The sequence below is a fragment of the Anser brachyrhynchus genome (genome assembly GCF_964034855.1).
Source record: "Anser brachyrhynchus genome assembly, chromosome: Z".
Taxonomy (NCBI): Eukaryota; Metazoa; Chordata; class Aves; order Anseriformes; family Anatidae; genus Anser; species Anser brachyrhynchus.
This window is the reverse complement of record NC_137697.1, coordinates 29,118,151-29,125,645: the sequence shown is the minus strand read 5'-3', so window position 1 is coordinate 29,125,645 and position 7,495 is coordinate 29,118,151. Positions and strand designations below refer to the sequence as shown.

Here is a 7,495-nt window from a genome sequence, read left to right as displayed (position 1 = left end):
AAATTCATGAACTTTATAAAGAAACTAGTTTAGATATCCTGATAGAATAAAATAAATAAACAAAATTTTACTAAATACTTTTATGTATCTGGAAAAAATACGGTGTAAATTGTTATAAAAATTTTGGCATATGTTAAGGATTGCCTGTTTTTCAAGACACTGTGATGAAATTCAGGATTTTATTTCAGTTTTGACAGAAGTATCATCCTGAGAAAGTCAAACAATAGTGTACAGGTAAAGTTACCAGTTGTGATTATTTATAATGGCTTGACTTGGCTGAGATCTACCTGCCACAATGCTGTCAAGTTATGACTTGATTATTCCAGAAGAGCTGGTGAAGCACTGCAACCAGAGGTAAACTGGAGATTGCATTTACAAGTTGTATGTTTCCAAAGAACGAATTTATATTGTGGAACTGTCATTCCTGAAGACCAGATATTCATTTTATTTTTCCGTGTAGCTATTTCAGAATGATTGTCATCTGTCTCCTTTAGCTGAATGCCCTATAGTTGCTGAATTTCATTAATTATTTTAGTGTGACACAGCTTCAGGCTTATTCTCCTTCAAAAGTTGTTCAGTTTGTGTGATCCACTACATGAGATGAATTGGTATGGTTACCAAGAAGTTCACTTTAGGTTAACTCCTGATCCAAACTGAAGTGTTAATGCAGGGAAATTCAGACAAAAATATATATACTTGAAATGAAATTTTGACAATACCAGATTTTCGTTGTTAGCAATCAAAATTGTTGACTTTTTTTAGAAATTTTTAGTCATCAGATTTGTTAATATTATATCTCTGTCTTGATAAAAGGAAATGGCATTCAGTTGAGGAGCAAGTCTAACATATTTCATAGGAAGGACAATGAATGTGCTTGCATGTGGTGGGCTGCCTGCAAATAGTGAGGACCTGGGCTGTGGCTCAGGTAAAGCTTGTGCATTCTTTCCTATACAAAATCACACTCAATGGGTCAAGTATGTGCTTTAATCCTGTCCTCAGCATAGAGGCTTCCATGTTTTATAGCTGTAACAAAACGAATCCTTTTATCTTTGCACATGTTTTAGGAAGGAAATATTAAATGGCATTTAGGAAATGCCATTGAAACATATATCTCTTTATCATGTACAGTCTGGCTATTCAAGTCACTCCCTGGCTACTGCAGTTTCACAAATCAGTCCTCAGCTTAATGTATTAAGCCGTTATGATGAATCATAAATGGTATCTGGGAAATGGTATTCCTGGTTCTTTGCCAAAGATCAGTCACCCTCTCTTTGAATAGGACATAGGCCCGTGGTTAGTACCAGTTATACAGAGTCCATCAGCAATTCTAGCCTATTCAGGAGCTATACAGAGAATGATGTTCACACGAAAAATTAGACTGTGGAACTTATTCCCAGAAGGGGTATCTCCTTATCTTCCATGTTCAATAAAGCTGCAGTGCTGCAGGGAGGAGCAACTGGAAAGCCAGTAAAGCAAAGGTTTTAAGTTTTAACTAGAGCTCTGTGGTCTGAAATCAATACCTTCTGTTCTATTCCAGCAGATGAAGTGAGCAGCTGTGTGTTTTGCAGAGCATGCGAAGGTAGTGCAGAACTCAGTGCTACTAAAGCACAAAATGCTGCATGTTTCCTGGGGAAGGAAGGGCACTGGTCTGCTCTTGGGCAAGGGGATGCTCCTGGCATGGTGCTTGGATTTAACCCCACCACGTGCTGGGTTTCACTTCCCACCCAGACCATCAGTTCTGCACTCTGATGAGTGTCAGTATTTCATAGATGACAATGGCAGACATGCATGGTGATAGCTGGGGGGAGGGGCGGGGGGGGTAAGCAGTTATTCTCACTTCAGAATCACTTTTCTAATCAGAATGAGCTGGGAGATTTCAGGTAGCCAGTGTGTGCAATCAGGGATGTTTCTCAGGAGGTATTACATATTGCCAGCAGCCAGCCACTGCATTACGCTCTGCTAGCTCAATGCAAATGTTGGCTTTCTTATCCTTCCCTTCTCTCTTCTGCTTTTCAACAGCTTTTCAACAGCTGCTGAGCATGGCAGCAATCATTTTTCAAGGCTTCTTACCACTGTGTGTCACTTTGCCCTGATTAGCTGAGAAGGTATGACTGGGACACTGCTAACAACAGTCTGGGGAAGATCCAGTGAACAGGAAAAACCTTCACTAGGCTGTTGCCTTTGTGATCAGTAGTTTCTGATGTTGTATCTTTAGCTTCACTTATTTGATGGAGACATCACAGGAAGAGGAGATTTTCATTTTTATTCCTGTTGTTTCTCTGTGGTCACAAAACCATGGGTTACTCTTTGTTTTTTTACTTCAGTTACTTACCATGCTAAGAAATGTATCCTGAATTGGGTTTTTGTGTCAAAGGTGTATAACATATTAGTACCATTTTACTTGTATTACCCCTTATTTGATTGCTGTTGGAAGCAATATTTAGAAACGCAGAGCCATATAATGCAAATTACAAAGTCTCATTCATTTGAGCACAAAAAGGGTGAGTTTGTTAGCTCTCAAAATACTTTAAGATAAAATGGCCCTCACAAGTTCAGTTGTTATAAATCTCCAAATAATTTTTCTGGACTCCAAGCACCTTCAAAGTGTTTGCTTTCATGAGCTGTCCAAATAGTTCCCTTTTCACCAGCAAAAGCATATATTTCCATATTGTGAAAGCTATTCTGCATATCATCTTGTCCAAAATTATTTTCTCCACTGCATAAAAGCACTGCATTTTAACACATTGTGACAACATATATATATATATTATACATAATGATAGTTTATCACCTAGAATCTATATTATATGTACTTTTTCTTAAATAGGACAAGAAACAAAGGACAATAGCTTCTGCTTTGCAATTACAATGTCCAGGCCACCTGATTCTATTGCAACACAGACTGCAGCTCATCTTGGAGAAACAAGATTGAGCTGGACAATAAGCTGCATTTTGCTTGCCATCAGCCATCAACAGTGCTGTTTACCAGTGTCAACAGCGATCCTGTTGTGCTCTGCCCCATGTAGCGCAGTGGAACAAAGGTACGTCTAACACCAGCAGGTCTCTGGGCTACGTGGGACCAGAGCACATCCCACTGATTAGTATCAGAAACAGCAGAACCTCACCAAGAAGAAAACAAAACCTCTTCAGCTGAGAAAACTCCAAAGAAATAGGCAGTTGTGTGTGTTTTGTTCCCATATCTGCCCTGAAGGAGTATGTACAGACAGGTAAGCAGCAGTTGTCAGATAGGATGTATTTGCAATTTGCAGTTTTCATGTGATGGTGATTGGTTATGGTTGCTGAGGACAGTAACGATCTATTTAATGTAGTATCTGTGGTGGGTTAATAATTGAAACTCAAAGCTACTGTTCCAAGGACATGGTGTTCAACTCTTTATTCATATTCAGATCTTTGGCTGCTAACTGGATCTCAACCAGTGAGTTTGATTTACTGTGTCCTGGTATCTCTTCTGTTAAAGTGAGGTAATTATACATTCCAGGAAAAAGAGAAAAGACAAGCCAGTGGAACAGATTGGAATAGGCCCATGGTATTTTGTTTCAACTAAAGAACAAAAAGTAGCTCTTTTAAATTGGCTTCTGAAATAAAGATGCAGTTTGTTTTTTTCAGGATAGAGTTATGGTTATGTCTGTTACAGACAAATAGAGTAAACAGTGGGATTGTATAATGAATTTCTCTATTAGACTCTGCATGGAGGAATCTTAATTGGTGCTAAAACAATAGGTAATTTGTTTCCAGCATTGTGAAGATTATGATTTTTTGTTTTGTTTTGCTTTTGTTTTTCTATCCAAGAGGTTACTTTATGCAGAGGGAATCTTACAGACCAGGTATAAAAATATCTTGATCTTTGACCTTGTTTGTTAGAGGTTATATAACTTTTCTCAGATAATTATTTTGCTGCATTGATGAAAACCTATTGAGCTGTTATTTAATGCTTTACTAGTGCACTGTGCTCTTGAAGAAGAGGTCATAAAAGGATTTTCTCTGTCTGTACTGTCTGTATCTCACTCTCATAAAGTGGAGTACAAAATTCTGTCCTGAGTCTATTCTCCTTTTCTCAACTGAAGGTTTTAAGTTTTTCATTTGTTTATTTCTTTGCTTGTTTGGGGGGGGGGGGGGGGGGGGGGTAGGTGGTTAAGGCGGAGGGAGGATTTTAGCCTGAGCCCAAATTAAAGAAGCTACCTTCTTCTGAATAACAGAAAAATGCACTTATCTACAGAAAGTCAGTAAGCAAACAAAGCACAGGTGGAAATGAGCTGCTTAAACACAACTGTGTCATTTAAGGTGCTCTATCTGAGACATATCCAGTGGGATGGAAGAGAAAATTCAGCCTGAAAAAATTCATTTTCTCAGTTTGTTTTGTCCAAAAGAGCTTTGCTGTGCCTTCCACTTCAGAATCAGAAAGCCATGTGACAAGTAACCATTCACGCTTCCTACTCCAGTTGCTTTATAGGCAGAAGCGTTACTGAACGTTTCTTTGTGAATGTATCTGTTTCTAAATCTACTTCAGTGAAGCAGTCCTGTCATGGGAAGCAAATTGTCCTTTGATTCCACATGTTCTCCACTTATGCACTCAGTCTGATGGTTGCTGTGCAGAGGATTTTATTTTTTTATTTTTTATGCAAGTCTTCCTACCTAATACTAAAACAGCAGAGGAATCACTGGCCAAAGGGTAGCAGCTACCACCTAGGATCATACTGAATGCTGGGCCTGTTTTCTACATCACGACACCAGTTTTAGTTCATTGTCAATGCCTAGCCTGCTTTCTTTGCATTGATTTAGAGCTGGAATAATTTTTAGGGACTGATTTCCTGGTTACAGTTGTAATATAATACCTAAATAAACTCCCGAAGTTGTGCAGCTTTGTCTCTAATTTGTGGAAGCACTTAAACTTCACTGAAGTCTCTTTGCACATTCAAGTTTACACCATTATGACTTTTTGAGTTGGTTGCTCCTTAGCAGGTGGTTGTTTTTCTTCTTTCCTCTTATTTCAGTTTCTTGTGAGTTTTGTTACAGAGCAGAATGACAACAACAAAAAAGCCATGGAAAAGAAGATTGTAGCCATAAAGAAAAAAGGGTAAAGGAAAAGGGAAAGGGAAAAGGAGAAAGGGAAAGGGTAAGGGAAAGGGAAAGGAGGAAAAGAAGGAAAATGAGGAAAATGAAAAACAATTGGGAAACAGTAAGTTGAGAGGGCCAGATGAGTCATTAGAAAAAAAATACAGCCAGTCCTACATCTAATCATTTTGAGTGTCTAATCATTTTAAGATTCAAACTCTTTAAAACAGACTCCTCATTTGAATTTTTAATACCGTCTTGGTTGCCAGGTTAGGTAAATAAAAACATTGTACTATGCAAAAAAAAAACTTTTGCTTTTTTTGAGAAGCCTTCATTTTGCATTCCTGGAACCTTGAATTCAAGTTCCAGGATCATCCTTCTGTCTCAGTAAGAACATTGTGCAATGGGCTGTTTTCTACCACTGACTTCCCCTGAGCTGGTGAAGAAGATCCCAGATAGGATTTCTGCAAGCAAACATATGGATATGTGTTCACTAACACTCGCAAGAAAACAGTGTGCTCTGTTCTGGGGGTTGGTGCCTGCTCCTGGTGAAGTGCTCTTGCCCACAGTAACGCTTGCTGCTGAGACAGGACCCCTGATAACCAAAGACCCAGCTCTGACCCCACTCAGCTGCATAACTATGACCCAGAGGGGTGAGAGCACTGCAAAGCTGCAAAGTAGAGCAGAAAGAAAGTCCACAGAGAGGTGAGATGATAAAGTCAACCTCCCTGCAGATCACAAAGGCATAAACCCTGTTGATGGAGCTGACAGCAGAAGACAGCTTGGCAGCAGTGAGACCCCACCGGGGTAGACCCAGGCACTCCTCCCCACGTTCAGTGATGCTTGCCTCACCAGCAAAGCCTGTGAGTGACTTTTCAGAGTGGCAAGAAGACTGAAATCCAACCTCTCTTTTGAGAGTGTCGGCTGAGAAACAGCTGTTTTATATATTTCAGTTGTGTGGCTTGCCTCTACTGTCTTATCATATGGCTAAGGGAGCCCCAATAGACTGACCCCAAAGGGGGTTTTTTTGTTTTTTTCCTTTTTTTTTTTTTTGGAATGGCAAAGATCCAATGATACTGCTGATGTATAGCATATTGTTTTGAATTGAATGCACTGAGTGTCTGAGCTGAGTGACTCTGTTGAAAGCACATCACTTGGAATGAGCTGGCAATACATCACTCCGGGGTGGAAATGACAGCAGACATGTTGGGTCAGTGAAAATATGCTATGAATTATCCTTGTCTGTGCTAATTGGCAGAATTCTGTGGTGATTCAAATGGCAATAAGTGCCATTTTTGCTTAAAAATTTCTCCACGGAAATAGGCTTCCCCCTCCCCACCTCCGCTTCTTGATTATTTTATTCTTCAGATTATTCTCCTGCCTAGAACTTTAACAATTATTAAGCAAGCTTTCCTCAGCTTCAAGTACTTAAAACAGCTTGTGTGGCTTTAGCAGTCTTTCATATTTTTGAAACTTGATGATTTACAGCTCTAATTAATAACTTTTATTTTCTCTTCATTCTGCTTGATTTTTTGTTCCATCACTTAATTTGTAACAGTTGTCTAATGATGCATTTACGTCACCTGTGACAAACACCTCATGATAAAAACTAGCACATATTACATTCATACAGACTCAGGAGTTCAGACCATTACAATAAGAAAGGTTTCATGCTTGGATTTAATAGGTAGGAATTCTGTCACGGTGCTACTCTGACCTGTTCAGAGGCTTGACATGTTCATAATGCAGTATATCTAACCTTTTCTCTTTTGTTCTTACAGGCTGAAGAAGAATACAAGAGCTATTGGTATTGGGTTTAGATTTGGGAACTTAAATAGCAATTAAGTGATACAGCTTTTAATTTGAATCCTATCTGTACAGGTAAATGTTCAGCTTCAGATTTTTCAGTATTGAATGGCCTGACCATTCTTGACTCTGTCTGAAGCTGTTACCCACCACTGCATGAGCAAAACAAAATTGACTGGCATGGTACATTGCTTAGTGCCATTGCAATAACAGCAGTGACTCGGGTTGTATCATGTTCAGTGGCATTCTTAAAACATGGCTTCTGTAACTAATAGATGAAGGGTGGGAGTACTTTTCAGAAAGTTCCTGCCGGTGCACACTAGGCCCTCACTTATACCTAACTTTTATTTCCCAGGGAAGAGGGAATAATTTAGAGTTAATGCTGCAGCAGCTAAAATATCTGAAATTCTCAAAAAGGTTTTCTGATAGGTAATAATTTCAATGATGTAGATTTTCTTCAAGTCTTGCAGCATTGTCCTACGGTGTACTTTATTCAGTATTTGTTCGTGCCACTGTGCTAGGTTAATTGCTGTAATGGTTGTTCATTTCTGTGTGGGCTGCATACATTTTTCAAGCAATCAACATGGTTCTCCCTTTGTATGACTTTACTAGGCTT

The 7,495-nt window shown here is 39.1% G+C and overlaps 1 protein-coding gene across 1 annotated transcript in view; it reads left to right on the top strand.

Moving 5' to 3' along the window:
- The first annotated feature begins 1,805 nt into the window (after positions 1–1,805).
- LOC308185488 (uncharacterized protein) overlaps positions 1,806–7,495 on the top strand; it is a 33,333-nt gene continuing 27,643 nt past the window's right edge. Inside the window, exon 1 of the mRNA XM_080573675.1 lies at positions 1,806–3,227. The gene's annotated coding sequence lies outside the window, so the exon portion shown is untranslated. The remainder of the gene's footprint in view (positions 3,228–7,495) is intronic.